The sequence below is a fragment of the Triturus cristatus genome, chromosome 5_2, assembly GCF_964204655.1.
Source record: "Triturus cristatus chromosome 5_2, aTriCri1.1, whole genome shotgun sequence".
NCBI lineage: Eukaryota > Metazoa > Chordata > Amphibia > Caudata > Salamandridae > Triturus > Triturus cristatus.
Window position 1 is genome coordinate 809,968,782 of NC_140588.1, and position 18,402 is coordinate 809,987,183.

The following is an 18,402-nucleotide window of genomic DNA, read 5'->3' on the forward strand; positions in this document are numbered from 1 at the left end:
ACAACAAGCGAAGGAGACCAGACTTGTTTTTTTAAATTCACGGTGCAATTCGCGAATATTCATGAAAATTGCTGCAATACTTTTTTTAAATGCTGTTTTCCCTGCCAGGGTCTCTTTGGAACCCCAGGAGCAAGGCTAAGGGGTTAGAGTATTTGTACCTTGTTCAAAATGGCTGCAAAAACTTCCTGGTTGAAGTGTTGGCAGCCATTAAGAGCTCTACAGATCTCTGCACGAGATCGTCAGTATTCGTGAAGGCTTCACATTCATAAATATGCAAATTTGAATTTCTTTTAATTTCTCACAGACTTCTGAATGGATTTACACCATATGACAAAAAGCGTAATATGCTAACCAAAAGCTACCTTTCTGCCAAATTTGGTGTAATTCTGTCCAGGGTTTCGGGCTGCAGGCTTGTCTAATGACCCTAGGGGAATTAACATGGGAAACACACTTTTTTGACCCTCCCCTTTTCTTCTTCCCCGCTTGACAGATCACCCTGAAACTTTCCATGCACAAGTAGTATTACTGGCACAAATTTATGAGAAGCTTTCGTGAAGATTCTCGAAACGACACCAAAGTTATAGGCAAGTCAAAAATACTTTTCCTGTAGAAACATGGTCCTAACTATAACTACCTACTGACTATATATATATATATATATATATATATATATATATTCGATGATCCAATTTCAAACAATATTGAAAAGGCGCTGACACCGTGGGGGATTTCGTCAAGAAAAATGTGTTTAATTCACACCAAAGCCAAACGCGTTTCGACGGACTTGCCGCCTTGGTCACTGAACACAGGTAAGACGTAATTGTCACGTTTAAATACACCAATGGCTTGACTGCCCAAAGTGGTTAATCATAAACATAGAAAACGTCACAGTTGCGAGTGCGAGTCTTGTAAGAGAAACAATATTCAAATGAGTGTAATCTCCTATCGTGAAACACTAAGTACATAATATACACATCAATGTTGTTAGTTGACTCGCTTTTTTTCTTTTTCGTAAAGAAAGCATTTAAACCCTAGTGGGTAGTGACTGCAAGTGAATCCAACATTGCAAACCACGGGAATAACCATGCCAAAAATACAATGTGCTTACCAAAGTGTCAAACCTGTGTTTTTAAAGAGTGGGCAAAAACTCAAAAAAGAAGTCTTTAAAGTAAATATTAATGCTACAGTGTTATGTGTGCTGTATTCATTGCAGATGCACACTGAGGGCCTCATCAGCATTCAATCCTCTCGGAATCTTGCTATCTAGTAACAAAATGTATCTAGATTCAAGTTTTCGTAAAGACAGTAGTCTGTTTCCTCCTCGGATGTTTTTAGGGACACTGTCTATCACGAAGTATGAGAGATCTTCACTTCTACCCCTGTGTACAGTGTTTATATGACGTGCCACGGGATATGAAGGATCATCACTGCTAATAGCACGAAGGTGCTGCAAAATTCGTATATGCACCTGATGGATGGTGCTACCTACATACAATTTATTGCAGGTACACTTTGAAACGTACACTGCAAAATCTGTCTTGCATGTAAAGTTGCTGCGGATTTCAAATGGAATATGTTTAAATGGTAAACTAAGGCTGCGGGTGTTAATCCCATGCTTGCATGCCTTACATTTGGCACATTTGAAAAATCCGTTTCGTGCTTTAAGCCATTCTGCTTTAGTATCTGATCTAGGGGAGTTGCAAACGAGCTCCTGCCGCATGGATTTTGCTCGTCTAAATGTGATTTATGGGGGTATGTTGCATATCTCTCCTATTGTTGGATCACTACGCACTGATGGCCAATGTTTGATAAGTATTTTGCGTATGTTGTTATGATAGATGTTGTAGCCAGTGATGAGTCTTGGTGGTGTGCTGGTTTGGGAATCTTGTGTCGAAGTGGAAATGGTTTTGTCTACTTTGAGTAGCTTGGCTCTTTCTATTTTGGCACATTTGTTCTCTGCCTTGTGTAAGATCTCAGGATTGTACCCTCTGTTGCTTAGTCTATCAAAGAGTCCATTCTTAGCTTGGTTGTAACTGGAAACAGAGCTGCAGTTGCGTTTCATCCTCAAGCATTCACCGTAGGGGATGCTTTCGATGAGCTTGCTTGGATGGAAACTGCTCGCGTGTAAGATAGAGTTTCCTGAGGTACTCTTTCTATAGGATCTTGACTCTATGTTACCATTGTGGATGTACAATTCTAGATCTAAGAAATGAATTTTCTCTTTACTAGTAGTACAAGTGAATTTCAAATTCAACTCATTGTTGTTGAGATCTTTGGAAAATTTTATGGCAGTTTCCTCTGTGCCTTTCCACAAGATAAAGATATCATCTATATATCTTCTGTAAAGTTTTATGTTTTCTAGCATTTCTGATGGGTAATCAGCCATGAGTACCCGCTCCTCCCACCAGCCCATATGCAAATTAGCCTAGCTGGGGGCGAAGCAAGTACCCATGGCCGTACCTTGAATTTGCTGATAGTGTAGCCTGTCAAACAGAAAAAAGTTGTTATGCAAACACCATTTTGCCATGTCTAATAGCATGGCTGTATGTTGGTAAAGTTCCAATGCCCTCTTGTTTAGAAAAAAATGTATGGCATTGAGACCATCATTATGCTTGATGCTTGTATAGAGACTCTGTACATCAAGTGTCAGAAAAACATAATTGTCATTCCATTGATGATTCTGTATTTTTCTCAAAAAGTCCCCAGTATCTCCAATATACGAGGGTAGACTCCGGACAAAGGGTTGGAGAAAGAAATCAATGTATCTACTGGTATTTTCGAAAAGACCCCCAATTGCTGAAATAATAGGTTTTCCAGGGGGACACAAAGGATCTTTATGAATCTTAGGGATAAGATACAATTGTGGTGTGACTGGGTAGTCATTCTTGAGAAAGTCCATCTCTTCTTTTGATAATAGTCCAGTTCCCTTCCATTCATATAGAGCTCTATGAAATCGTTCTTTCACCCCTGTGGAGTGTGTTGAGCTGATGCGGCAATAACAGTTAGCATCTTGAAGTTGTGCCATTGCTTCCTTGTGATACATGTCCGTTGGCCACAGGACAATGTTCCCCCCTTTATCGGACCATCTAACCATTATGTCTTTCCTTGATTTGATTTTTCTGATTAGATTATTGTATTCAAAAGATCTGTTATTATGATTGGTGGTGAAGTTCTTGTTGCTGGTGAGGGCCAATTCTTTAAGGTCTTTGATGACATTTTCTGAAAATGTATCTATGCCATCCCTCGGCATCACTGGTGAAAAGATCGATTTCGGTTTAAAGGGACTTTGTGACCGTTGAAATATGTTGATGTCAACACTCATTGCTGCGTCCGCTGGAGATATCTGGCTTACTTCCTGATCCAATTCTTGTAGGTTCTGTAGAAGAGACATATCTGCTACACGTAGGTCGCTTGTAGTGGTATTTGTATTCTCAGTTAATGACATAGCTGTTGACTTTTTATTGACATTGTAGAAGTATTTACATAGTTTTAACTTACGAATATATTGAAAAAAGTCTATTCTAGTCTGTGTGTAATCAAAATTCGTGATTGTATATATATATATATATATATATATATATATATATATAGATAGATATATAGATAGATAGATAGATAGATAGATAGATAGATAGATAGATAGATAGATAGTTAGATAGATAGATAGATAGATAGATAGATAGATAGATAGATAGATAGATAGATAGATAGATAGATAGATAGATAGATAGATAGATAGATAGATAGATAGATAGATAGATAGATAGATAGATAGATAGATAGATAGATAGATAGATAGATAGATAGATAGATAGATAGATAGATAGATAGATAGATAGATAGATAGATAGATAGATAGATAGATTGCCTCCAATTTTGCTGGATTAATTTTTGTTGGACTCATAACTCTGTGCACTTTGTCACTGCTAACCAGTGCTAAAGTGCTTTCGCTCACTCCTCTAAACATCCTTTGATTGGCATATACCTAACTAGCATATTTAATTTACTTATAAATTCCCTTGTTAAGTGGTATACCATATACCCAGAGCCCGTAAATGTTATGCTACTAGTGCATTGCAGCCTGAAGGTAGTCTAACACATTTAAAACCCCTTGCCAAGACTTAAACCCCCTTTATATTACATATATGTCACCTCAAAGGTAGGTTCAAGGTAGCCCATAGGGCAGGGTGCTGTGCAAGTAAAAGATAGAACATACACTTTTAAGTTTACATGTCCTGATAGTGAAAACTCCCTAAAATAGATTTCTACTTTTGCAAGGTCTACCGATCTCACAGGATAACATTGGGGATTCCTTATTACATTTAAAAAGCTGTATTTCCTAATTGACAAAAGTTAGTAATGTTGTGTACAGTACCTATGGAATTGTAATGATAAATCCTCTTTAATGGCAAAGTTTGATATATTGTTACAATTTTGAAAATACCACTTTTAGAAAGTTGGCATTTTCCTGCTCTTAGCCCTATATGCCTACAACCTGTCTCTGATTGCATGTCTGGGTTGGGTGCCAGATAGGATTTGTTTATTCCCTCTTGATAGATGCGGCCAAGGCATTAGATCGGTTATGTTGGGCATACTTGTGTTGTTTTTTTTATGTTTTGGGTCTCAGTCCCGGTTTCATCTCTAGGCTCCGGAAACTCTATGAAAACTCTTCAGCTAGAATTCTCCTTAATGGCTCATTGACTAGGAGTTTTAGGATTCAAAGGGGTATGAGGCGGGGTTGTCCCCTGTCACCTCTCTTGTTTGACATCTACATTGAACCATTTGTACAACAGCTTGTGAGAGACAAACAGGTTATTCTTCTTTACTCCCCTCCCTTTAACAGTAACATTGCACTGTACGCCAATGACCTGATAATTTATACATCAGACCCTGTTCAAACCATACAAGTCAGAGGTAATGTGTTGGAATATAGAAGGCTGGAGGGGTAAAGTGTGTGCAGAGATAAAATATCTAGGCATTGTCATTGTCAGCAATGTGGATGAAATACCATTATATAATTTAAAATGGGTGTCAAAGAAGGTAGATGCTCTATTGTCAAGACAGAAGACCTTGTTAAACACAATCTATGGGCGAGTTAATCTCATCAAGATGTTGATCCTTCCCAAATTGACATACCTTTTCAATTGCATCCCCCTTACATTTCCAAGATCAATTATCAATAAGATCTAGGGGGAGCAAAACAGCTTTATATGGGTTTTTCGCTCTACAAAGCTGGCATGCAAAAAGTTGAGGCGTAAGCTTGAGAAGGGAAGCTTAGCCCTCCCAGATTTAAATCTGTACTGCATAGCATTTCCGTTTAGAAACCTATGGATGCTACTGAGTAAGCCAGATAGTTCAATATGGTGAGTGCTCTTAGGAGGAATGGTCAGGGAGTTTGTAACTGCAGTTATTTGTGTAAGTTTGGTGGCCCAAAATTTTGCAAAAAGGTATGATTGTAGGTCCTAAAGACAGCATTAAACCTTTGGTGCAGGGTGGAAAAGATCCTTCGTTTTGGATATTACTCCAATTGGGCACCTATTTGTGACTCTCTTGGCACCAAGAATGTATGAAGGATGAACTGAGTCTTCCATTAAGGCAGCCAGGGATTGCTATCTGGGGGGATTTGATGACACTGTAGGGAGGGGATATTACCATGGGAAGTCTTAAGAGCTAAAATTGGAGATTGCCTAACAAGGTTCAAATATGTGCAGCTGTCATCCTGGCTCGTGGCATCGGCCCTGGCGACTGACGGGGATTGGGAATTTGAGTCCTCACTCCAGGATGTGGGATCCATAAGTAAGGAGGTAGCCATGTGGTACTGGAAACTCCTGGAAGCTGAAGACAAGAAGATGATATCACCATATATGATTTGCGGAGATACTTTCCAGGGGGTGGATTTATAACCAATATGACAAAACTCTTTGAAATTACTGTATATGGTGGTCAAGCTTTCAAATCTAAAGCAAAGTCACATCTTTACTATTAACAGGCTATATTGAACACCCCAAAAATGTGCAAAGTTTGTATCACAGCCCACCCCTAGATGTAGAACGTATGCTCTCTTAAAAGCTAAAGAAGAACACGTCTTTTTTACTTGCCTGGTGATTAAGACGTTCTGGGCAGACATTGAGACTATCCGAAAGAACATCTTGAGGGTTACCAAAACATCAAACCCTTTATTAGTCCTATTGGGAATTGACATTACCTCATGTAGTCTATTGAGCGGGGAGCAAAGTGGCTTTGTGTTTTACCTGATACTTTAGCCAGGAGGGAGATCCGTAAACGCTGGATTGAGCCATCTCCTCCAAGCGTTACAGACTGGCTTAAAGCAGTAAAATGGTCTTGTCTTCTAGATATGGAATGTATGTCTGGAAGATCAACCGTATTATGGGCTGAGTTTTCCAGGTGGGGTGAAAACAAGTGAAAATCTCTGATAGAACAAGAGGTCCTATGATATCACCAAGGCACCAATCTAGGTAATGGCCCGGTAGGCTGGGCCAGTGCAATGGGGACAAAGGAGAATGCAAAAGACTGTGAGGCGGAGAGAAAGGGTAAAAACTACCTGAGACTTGCAGACGCTATGGTGATATGAGGACAAAATATATATTTTTTAAAGTGTACAGATTCCATTTGGAATGTGGAATGAATGCACCTCTGAAATCTCTTGTGATATAAAATAATCAGGTAATATTGTCAGTGATGTTCAGTCCATCTGGACGCAATGATTTTAAAATGTTCATACAGGAGATTTCTCTTGAATCTAACAGTCATTGCTTATAGCAGAGCTCCCAATTTACGATCTGTACGAGTTGTATGTAAGTAGTATGATTTTAACTTATATTATAAAACCATAGAAATTCACTGAAAGTAAAAAGGTTAAAGTGAAGTTTCATATAGGTCTTTAAAAAAAAAAAACTAACGTTTAAAATTAGACACCACTCAAATTTGCCAGTTATATGTAACTGACTGTAAAGAAGCAACTAAGCCGATAAAGTTAAATAAACAGCCGTTTTTTAAGTGCCAATATAACAGCCCACTAGTGAGGAACTGCATATCCATACATCCAGCCACCACACGCTCCCAACCGTTCCTCACCCTACATTGCATATGACATAGCCCCCATTCTATAATATGCCATGGAATATGACATAGCCCCCATTCCACAACACACCTAGTATCCCGCACAACACTGACCTAAGCATAAGTTGCACTGCTATGATGCACTACTTAAGATCTCACATATTACACCACTGATGACATCTGGAATCTATGACAGTGCAAATTATACGTTGGTCAGTTTCTAGTGCTGGTCAGCTAGAGAACATGATAAACCTGGAATACCTACAGCATCTCACTGACAATTCGAATTGATTAGACTTGCCCTGAGGCATAGTGGAGTTGATGAGGGTTTGATTGACTTTGGTTTAAAGAGGATTTTATCCACTCAGGTGATCCAGCGGATTACCAGCTTGGGGTTACACACACACCATATACTCACCTGGGCGCATATACATTCATACAATAGCTTAGTAATACCGCCGGAGTCAATTTTGTTTTTACCTGCAAGATTCTTTACCTTTACCAAATTCTTACCAACTCGATCTCCTTGATAATAAATTTCCTATGGTCAATGAATCTAGTTGCTGATTTATATTAAGTAGAAATGACATTAAAGTTTTATTCTCCAAATAACCACAGACTCAAAGAGCTTTAAGAGTTTTATCTAATCAATAATTTTGTGAGTCAAAGATCAAATACATGTTACCATCAAATTTCATTCAGGAAGAAATCAAGTTTATTTCACTAATAAGTCTCAATATAATATTGTGATGACAGTACCGGTAAAGGGAGGAAAGAGAGAGAGCAGGTACAAAGACAGATTTCACAGAATTATATTTACCTAAGGTGATAGATGAACCCAACTCCTTGAAGATGGGTAGATGAAGTCCACCGGGACAGGTGGAAGACAGAGGATCTGGACAAGTTCAGAACTGGGAAGGTGACCTCTTCTAAGTGCAGTGCCAGCGTCGCACCCCTCTCTGACACTACTCTCCTCGGTTTCATCATGGGTCCGGGCAGGGTTTAGTGCGCGTACGCACAGATCAGGTGGAGTAGGGATTTCAGTCACCCTCCAAGGCCCAAATACGAACTAATAATAAAGTCAGTAAAAGACATGTTAGAATACAAAAATACATGAATTCACTGTATACCACTTATCACTACTCTACTCCCATTTACCTATAATAATCTTTCTCATTAGCAACTAGTAGAACTTTGCAAGGTTTAGTTTAAGCAGTAGCATGCGCATTAACACGTGAGTTTCAAGCGGCTATTTTAAATACTATTGCGTAGCTGCAAAAGATTCCCTCCAAGCATAGAACACGTCATACTACGTAGATGCCGTAGACTCATGCGCAGTGAAATTCCCGCATTTTGTCGCCCATTTTAAGACACTCGGGTTACTGGTTAGTAATACACATATGAACGCTTTCCCTGGATGTGAAATATTGTGTGTAATGCAATATTAGTATTTACAAACAGGTTGATTAAAGTGTTACGCGTTATTTGAGAGGATTACATCCGAGCAAGTTTCTTCTTTACGAAACCTCCATCACAGAGCCTGGTTCACAAAAGGTCTCTGCAGTGGTGGTGGAGGCCCCTCAGTGGTGGAGGAGTCCCCTCACTTGGGGTGGAATCTACACAAAAAGGAATTCTCATTGCTGAGATTTCACTCTGAGTGCGGAGACTCTTCCACGGCTGCGGGGCCTCCACCACGAGGGAGGCCCTTTGTGAATCATGCCCTCAGACTGTTATTCAGATTAAAAGATCACGCTTTGCCTTTATCACCTCATTGTGGGAAATAGCAAAGTTCCTATAGGAAATTCTGAATTGATTGAGGCAACTTTGATCCCACGTTCCAAAGGGAAAATTGTTTTGCTCGAGTTGGCCCAAACAGCACCAGCTAGCCGGAAAGATAACTCCAATCCGGTGCCTACGGTCCTTTGGTACCTGAAGCAATTTCTTATCCGATTGATACATCTGCAAGCAGACTCAGCACTACTGCTTAATTCTTTAAGTGATTTTGTGCTTTGAGGTACGAGTCATATTTGGGTCATGATTGATTACATTAAAATTATATTTTACCTTGTTTAAGCTGTGTGCCCTTTGACAACCAGACAGAGAAGGGTGGCACAATCAGTTTCCTGGGATTATATGATTCTAATGACTGGGGAATAGCTGGTAGATTGAGAAAGGGGCCGAGCTCGACAGAAGCCCCCGAAATAATGGTAGTTGGAAAGTGGATTGTGTACATTATAAAATTATGGAAATGTGTACATTATAGATCTACGGTCTTGGTCCAGAAAATGGAGCACAGTAATGATCATGTCTGTGAAGGAAAGGTCCACTCGGGCTTTCTAAGTGGGAGTCTTGTCATTTGGAGTTGAATATCTCTATCTGTTAGCAGCAGAGGTCTGACTGTATGAGAGTTTAGTCAGAGTCTATTGCATGTGTGAGCCCATTTAGAAACACTAAAAACCCTTCGGTGCGATTGGCTGTGGTTATCCGTCTCTGCAAGATGTGATGAGGCTGTCTATTGTGGCCCGAGTCCCCCACAGGAGTCAAGTTTATTTTAATTTTCCCATTTGGATGTTGACAGTTTCCCATTTTTACTGGAGAATGCTCCTTTGTTTTGAAATGTTTTTATTGTTGGTCTTTAATGAGGCATTCCTTAAGTACAAGTCGGTTCATCGAGTAAATGTTTTGATTATTTCAAACGTTGTTGTTCCATTTGCAAGTGCTGTGTTTACTTGACACCTGCGACTATATTTAAACCAAGGTGTTAAAATGTTGTACAATTGCCGTTCTACAAACGTTCTAATTATTCCGAGTTGTAGTGGAACGAATCTCATGGACTGTGTCTGCCTGACAGTAGCGATATATTTAGTTAAAAGTATAAATATTCTACAAGTGAACTTCCTTGATTCAGCAATTGTATCTCCATGTTTTGTTTTTGCGGCACACTTACACATTTTTAGATCAAGACGTAAATAGTCGACTAAATTTAATCTGCGAACATATTGCACTTTGTCAGTATTGTAGTCAACGTTTGTAACCCGATGGTGCTCATTTCCACTATCATGTGATTAGTTGATTTAAACATGTGTGGACTGGTTGCTATTTGGTAAAGGTTGTGATTTGAGTATTCCAATTTCCAAGTTATTTCGTGTAGATGTACCGCATGAATGGCATACATATTTACTTCATGTTTTCCTGCTATGAAGCTGCCTTTTTCTTACCCATATTTCTGTCTTGAGTGCTCATTATTGACTGTGTGTAGCATTAAAACGACAGTTATGAGCACTCAAAAGATTGATATGTTTTTGGTGGAATGTGTATTGCTATAAAATGTAGAAGTTAATTCTAGAATGTGTAATGACGTAATTGTAAGGACCTCCAGATAGCTGGAGTCGTGTTAGCTTTACTAATAAGAATGTATTTCTGCACAAACCATTTCATCAACATTAGACTGGGGGAAAAAAGCATACCGGTGTAGTCTATACCATGCAGTTTGCGTACAGCTCTTTGATGACAGTTCTTAGTTCGCTGTGCTATATGTGGATTGTAATAGAAAACATACCCTGATTCTGAGAGTTCTTGGGTGTAGCGGGCGGTAAGTTGACGGAATGTGGGGAGGAGGGAATGCCACGTTGTGCGCATACTAGAACCTTAATAATGACACACGGTGTGATCATCCCTTGGTGCTGTGATCATCCAGCCCACACGTGTTTGGCAGTTGATTAGCAGGGGGTATTTACTCAATGTCTGGTGACAGAGGGCAGAATGCTAAGGAGATTAGAGAAAACCTAAAGGGGACAGATGGCCAGATGTTCGGGATAGCCCTGATCAGAGAGGTAAACTAATTATTTTGCTCAACTACAAGTAGTCCTGGACAGTAAGGCGAGTCCCTGAGAAAATATGAGTGTTTCTTTGCATAACAGCACAAAAAATTACAACGGAGTGTAGAGATAAATGACTGAAAGGTGCACAGCAAATGTAAATTAAAAAATATAAACATTTAATAAGGCAAAATGTTTTTGAGACATTCCATAACTGGTCAGCGAAAAGGTTAAAATGCCCATAAAAGCACATGTGGCAATAGAGCAAAGTCAAAAACCACCTCAAACAGGGCATTTATGGACAATTAGCTTCTAGAAAGCAAACGGTCGTTATTCCAAGATCAAAATGCAATTAGGGGAGTCCAAAGTTGCATAATGTTTTATACTTACAAAATATGGATACGGAAATACCATGCAATGCACATGGATGTGGGAGAGGCTAGTGAGGCTTTTTTATCGCCAGCCTCAAAAGTGTCCACTCTCAAGTAAGTTGGGGAGTAAACTGAATGAAATGTGCCCTTATGAACAAAATGCAGCATGTTACCCGCAACGCAGTGTGGGTACTCAAACTGAGAGTTGATAAATGAAGTACTCGTTGTTGTGAGCTCAAAGCTGTTTGTTGGCTGGAATCTCTAAACTGCCTCAGGCGCTTGCAATTCAATTCATTCCTTGAATAAGTGTTACTGTTGTCACTGAATTGAAAGTTAAATTAGGGTTAAGAAGTTCTTTTCAAACTAAAAGCGCAGAGCTGGTTCTACCAAACGAAGGGCCTAATTTATATTTCGGTGGAGGGGTTACTCTGTCACAATGGTGACGGATGTCCCTTTCACTGAAAAATAAATCCCATGAGACATAATGGAGTTTATATTTTGGTGGACGGGATGTCCGTCACCACTGTGACAGAGTAACCCGTCAGCCAAAATATAAATCAGGTCTTAAGACTCCTTAATACTTCTCTGTCTCCAACTGTCAAGGACTGGACGCTGAGAAGGTCTGTCACGTTTCATTCTCGAATGCCCAAAGAAAGGGTGACACGTCCCAGTACCTATGGTAAAACCATGCACTTAATAGTATGTGTGAAAAAGTGTTAACGGTGTGATTAAGAAGGTCACAATGAAGAAGAAAGATCCAAAAAGACAAAAATATCTTTGGCAATCTGGCAGCTATTGATTGAAGATGAAGATTATGCAGCACTAGATGAGTAAACTGCCCCTCAAATTAGGAAAGAGGAAAGAGCAAGGTAAAGACCTCCAGTAGAATATCTCAAGAGAATTCAGGATGCAAGGAAAAAGCTCTTGGGCGCAAAAATAGTAGTGTGAGAAAGTGGTTCTGACCATCTGAGCTGCCTGGATTTTTCACTTTTTGAACACCTGATTTTTGAGCTTTTACTGTGGGGAGCCTCAAAAGCTGGGATTCAACCACAGTGAAATCATGATGAAATAGACTGCATGTGGATTTCACCGGTGTCTGCCTTGTGAGAGAAGGCCACTGCGCTGCAGTCAGGGTTAAGGGGCACCGGACTGGTTACATGTGGACACGTGAGCATACACATGTGCACCCGTGTATGGGTTGCGCATGACAGGAATCTCCCCTGCGCAGGTACAGATAGAATGGTCTGCAGGAATTATGCAGAGTTGGGTGGTGACATGGAATAGGCTTTTAATGTCGGGAGACACATGAAAGGGAAAGTCAGTGGGCTTCACTGTTTCACTATAGAACCACTCCATTACTCTCCTATGAAGGCAGAGACCACATGGGGTAGTTTCACTTCCCTAGGGCCTACAAATTCCAGATATGCACCAAAGTACACTGTAAGTTGTGTAAAAAGAAGTATTCTGCTGAGTCCAAAGCCATTTCTGTATTGCTGATGGGTCATCCAGAGTTGTCATATTCTTCTGACTCAGCTCATAACCAGAGCCTGGCCGGGTGTTACCCTGCCAGGCTGGATTAATTACCTTCCTCCCCAAGCTGTAGCATCAGAGGTCTAGCACGTCCCTGCAAGCATTCCCATGGGTAAAGGACTTCTCTCCAGGAGGGAGTGAGGGGGGTGAAGCTGCAGGTTATTCATCAGCAGCTCTCACCCGGTGCCAGGCACCAGACCTGCTCTGGGCCCGGGCCTTGAAGTCAGCAATGGGGGTAGGGGGCTTTTCAGAGACCGTGTGGCATGAGACCCCTGGATGACACCATCTTGAAGTATTCCAGAGGCCTGTGCAGGTAGGAGGAAGCAGGAACAGAGAGGTGATGTGTCACTGCAGGATAGGGTAAAAGTGCCTTCCTGCCAGTCCCCTCCAATTTCTTTTAGAGAGGAGCTCTCTCTGGGGTCTGGTCTTGCTGAGGAAGACTGGTGCTGGAGCCTGGCACCATGGGCAGTTGGAAGGAGGAACCCCCTGACTGTCCCAGGACCCTGGACTGCACCTTTGAGGGAGTCCATGCCCAGTGAGGAGAATCCTGGGCCTCTGCAAAAGCAGAAGAGAGGCTCAGAATGAGAGCCCGGTAAAAGGCTGGCGCAGGGAGCCAGCGAAGATAGCTCCTTGCAGAATCACCCTCTTGGAGGGTGGAGAAAAGTGCCCTAGGTGGCTAGGGCTGGCCATCAGGAGTGAGAAGAGACCAGAATGGAGAGCCGGCTCCTGCAGCCACACGCAAGGGTGCTGGCCAGTCGGGGAGCCAGCAGGAGCAGCTGGGGGTGGGCTCCCCATGCTGCTCCCTCACTTACCGGAAGGTGGTGGAGGCCCGAGTGGGACCTGGTCCCCCAGGAGTTGAGAAAGCGGTGTGAGGCCACAACGGAGGCCTCACAGCTCTCCCTGGAGCAGCGGGAGAGCTGCTGCCATAATATGCACCAAGGGAGAATAAACGCCCCATAATACCTTGCAGGGCAGGATAGGCCTGCGAGGAAAAGCAGTGTGTTCTTGGTGTGTAGCGGCCCCAGGAGGACAGGGTCCCCAACATGTGGTGGCAAAAGGTGCAGGTGGAGCTGCAGGAGCAATGCAGACTCCCCCAGCACAAAAGAGGAAAGGCCCTCCCTAAGTCTTTGGGTCCTTACAGGAAATAACCCCTCCAGGGTTCAGCCAGGCTTCAAAACCAACCTTTTGCTGCAACTATTGTTCTGCAGCTGGGTGTAAGTGTTTAGGACTGCACCCAGGTATGAAGGGCTGAACTTGGGATGTCTATGGAGAGATATCCTCTAGAGGTGAAGAGGGGCAATTGCACAAGTGGTGCATTCACATAATGTTGTTTCTTTTGGGGACTGGAAGTCATATGTGAAATGTTAAGTGAAATGGGATCAAGTTGCTAGGCATTTCTGCTAGGGTGCCTGGTTGTAAATGTTTAATTCTGTGATTATAACTGTGATGCCTTTGAGGGGCTTTAATTGACTTGCATTGTAACGGATATCAGATATGAAAAGTACCTGTCATTCTAAGGGATGCCTAGACATGTATTCTTGCTACTGTGTTAGTTGGAGAACAACCCGACTGTCAGCCACTGTGATTTCAGGGTTATGTGTCACTATGGCAGGTGATCCCATTATAAATGCTTGTTGAGATAATGGGGTGGACCACCACTGGAATAGTGCCAGTGGGAAGGGCCCTCTCCCCAGGGTATGATCAACCCACTGCATTTGATGATGTGCATACATGGGAGTGGTGATACTAGTACCCTCCCCTTGCGGGAGGGGTGGGAATGTTAGGCAATGTCACAAAGTATTTCCAACAGCTTATGTATATTTGTCAATTGATGCATAGTATTGAGTAGTGTGTGTGTGTTATAAAGTTACTCTTCCTTTTTATAAAGAAAAGTACAGACTGGACAATCAATTATGGAGTATTATTTCTGATTACCTGTAAATGGCAACTAGTAGCCCACACCACCTCCCTCGAGCAAGCCTTAGACTGCTCTGCAACGCTACACTCTGAAAGTCAAGCGCTACAATGGGGTGTTTGGTGACCAGTGAAGGACAAATGTAGACATATTGTTTATGCAGGCCTCACAAATAATGCCTCGTTTTCCAACATTGGTTTCTAGGGCGGGAAATATTGTATCCGATTCTGGTCCGCATTCATAGCATTTGATAAGTCCAGTTTTGCCAAACATTACCTATGCAGAATGAGCAAATGATAGAGCACAAGGCTGCATGTAACAAACCCGAGATTCAAATGAATAATTAATAAATATTTGTGTTCAACAAAAACATGTGACTGAAGCACATACCTTTCAGCAGACTGAAAATGACAAATTGTGGGGGTGACACATGCTGCTTCATAGTGTAGGAATAATGAATCTCTACACACAGGGGTAGTGGCCCTCTGCTAACACTCCTGACCTCTGAGAAGGAAGTCCATTATGTATTGAAAGTTCTCCGTGATAGCCTAGTTTTAGGAAAGCATCACCCAGGCCCAGAGCAGTGGAAGCTGCATTGACAAAACAAAAGTGCAACATTTTAAAGAACACCTCTGGGTAGACATGTGTCAGGGATCATAGCACTGTCTGCAGCCATTCTCCTGGTGTCCCTTGTAGCCCAAAGCTGCCACTGGTTTTCCAGAGCTTTCTACCACTGGCACCTGTTTGTCATCTTAATTTGATTAACGTGGGCTAAACAGATTTCAGCCTGAAAGCACAATTTAAAACAGTGCAACTTGAAACGTTGCTAGATTAACAGTATAATTAACACAATGTAGCATTCTGCTCAGAAACAGGAAAATGTAGCACTGTAAACCTTTGCATTTTGCAATGCTTTAGGGTTGCTTAGTGGTAGTAGCCGTGAAGGCTTCAAAAATGTTAATGCACATCAATGATATAATGACTCACAACAGTTTGCTATTAAAGGTAATTTTCTAAAGCTGCTACGTTTTAATGTCAAGTAGGAAGACGGCTGCATGATAAGTACAATAAATTACATGTTTCTGCTATTGACGGTCTATAAATGCAAAGTAAAAGGTTTTTTTGAAGGTCTGCAAATGTTATTGTTCTCTAACGTGCAAATTCATTGAATATGGTTGGCAGAGTTGCCTCAGAGATAGAATAGACTCGAAATATATTCAAAAATTGAAATGTTGTCAGGGTTCAGTGTAAATCAAATACCTACAGCCCAGCAGAAGCGTTTGAGTTGCTGACAGGCCCCAAAAGTGCGGCAGCACCTTCTGTGTTTCTTTGAATGTGTGAAATATAGAGTGCTCAACTGTAGGCACTGTTGGGGTGATTTAATGCTGGTGTAGCTGGAACCCCACCATAAACGTCGGGGCTCCCATCCCTGGCTTTCAGTTCCCCTGCCCTAAATAGATGCTGGGCAGCCGCCATGTTTCTTTAGGCATAGATCAGCTGATTTTGATGTCAGAAATCCTTGATGTGATGGCCCGTCAGCCACAGGGCTGCCGCCTCACAGTGCTATTGAGGGCTGGGCAACCGCCACTGACTGACCTTGCAGGGAATCAAAAAGAAGCCACAGCAAGATAGCTCAGTTTAAGTCATGGCCATTGATTTTTAGTGTTTCTCAAACTCCTGCTTCGGGATTTTGTGTGGGAAAACATAGTTTGTGCTTAGTTAAGAGCTGTTCCTACTATTCAATCCAGTGCAGCAGCAGGTGTAGTGCAGAATAGGATCAGATCTCTGTGTATCTTTTTCTATGGGAAATACCAAGAAAACATTGGATTAAAAATTGAGTTTGTCACTTGGAATACAAATGGAGTCATTTAGATCAAGTGGCGTAACGGAACTTGAGGGGGCCCCTCTGCAAAGTACATGGAGGGGGACCCCCATGCTCCGCACCAGTCAAGATCTCTCAGGCCAGTGACTCACCATACTGCAGGGGCTGCGGGGGGCTATTACTACTCCACTGGCATGAATACGGCCATTATAAGTAACCCTGGATGATGGAGTTAACAGTTAGGCTTAGTCTGCCTGCAGTCTATCATAGGTGGTGGTCCATCCATTGCAGGGTCCCTGCCATCAGTACAATGGAGAAAGTTTGCTCTATTTTAGGTGGGTTTCCTGATGCATACTCCTGTCAGGATATGCAACATCGGGCCCACTCTTCGTTCGGTTTTGCCAAAAGTGCATCCACTGCTCCTTCTCTTTCACACCTCCTTCCTCCCTCTTGCTTTCTATCTCTCCCTTTCCATTATTTCTGAGCATACTATATTTTCTTCATTCTCATCCCAGCCTGTTTCTTTCTATTCTCTATCACTTTTCTTTTCAACTTTTTCTCTCCCATCCTGTCGAAATCATTCCACTATGCTTTTTCTTTCTCCTCTGCAGTATTTCTCTCCGCTTCTCTGCTCTTTTTTTGCTATCTGCTTTTTATTCCCTTCATCCATTTTCTCATCCTCTCCATTCCCTAACTCTCTTTTCTCTTTTCCTCTTTTATACCCCAGCTGACCATGTCCCCATAGCACCTGGTGATTTCTTTCGTTCATACTTTCTCGCTGGGTCCCTTGATTAGCGCTTCCAGTGCATTCTTATCTATCACTATGCTATTCATCAATCCTGTACTGACCTTATTACCTTTCTTCTTCCTCATACTCTCCCAGAACCCCTAGCCTCAAATGTTGTATTTGTTTACTTCAGAGTCGTCACTGATGTCTCTAGAGAGGCCAGATGGTACCTGTCCCCCAGTGTTATTTGTCCTGGCTCCCGTAGTGCCCACCACCATAGCTGCTCAATGTATTGGGGGACGACACAGAAAAAACAGACACTGCACCTTGAGACACACATTAAATTGTCCAATTACCTTTCTGTAGCAAATCAGTGTTGTTTGATTACATTGTTTGAATCTCTCTCTCCATCTACATACACGGCCACACACTCACACACATACAAAAAGGCCACTGATGTAGGAGAGGATTTTTGCTGAAGTGGGGGACACATCCTTACCTCTGACCCACCGCAAGCACTTTTTGTTTTGGGACAAGTGTAATAGTCTTGTTCAAACCCCTTCACTTCCCTTATCACACATTCAGCATTCTCATTGTGTTCTGTACAGTGACATAACAATGTTGTTTTGGACTCTTATGCAAACAAAAAGAAAAGCCCCCACCAGGTCAATACCTCATACCAAGAGACATCCACATTGACAGGACTCCCAAAAAAACAGGCATATTCCAACATAGGAAAAGGTAAAAAAGAGTATAATATATGAGGTGCATAATTTAGGTCAGTACATTGGCTTAAAGAGGATTTACACTTTTCTTGTGATCAGAGTACGTGTATCAACATTTTCCATCAGCTGTGACATTAGTAAACCTGGTCTTGGAATCTGTCCCTTCTGCCTTTTAATTTTGCTAATTCATTGGTGTTCACACTCTGATAATAAATTGTAAAGACCAGGCAGGGCTAAGACTTTTAACACATGCAACTGTCTGTTTCCATTCTTGGACAGATGTATTTAAACAGTCCATTGTTGTATTTCCTGGATGCTAACAACTTGCTCTTGCTGCTTTTTCAACTTCCACGCCACTACCTCACAAAGCCACTTACTGATAAGCCCCCCTAAAGACCAAGGACAAAATCACCT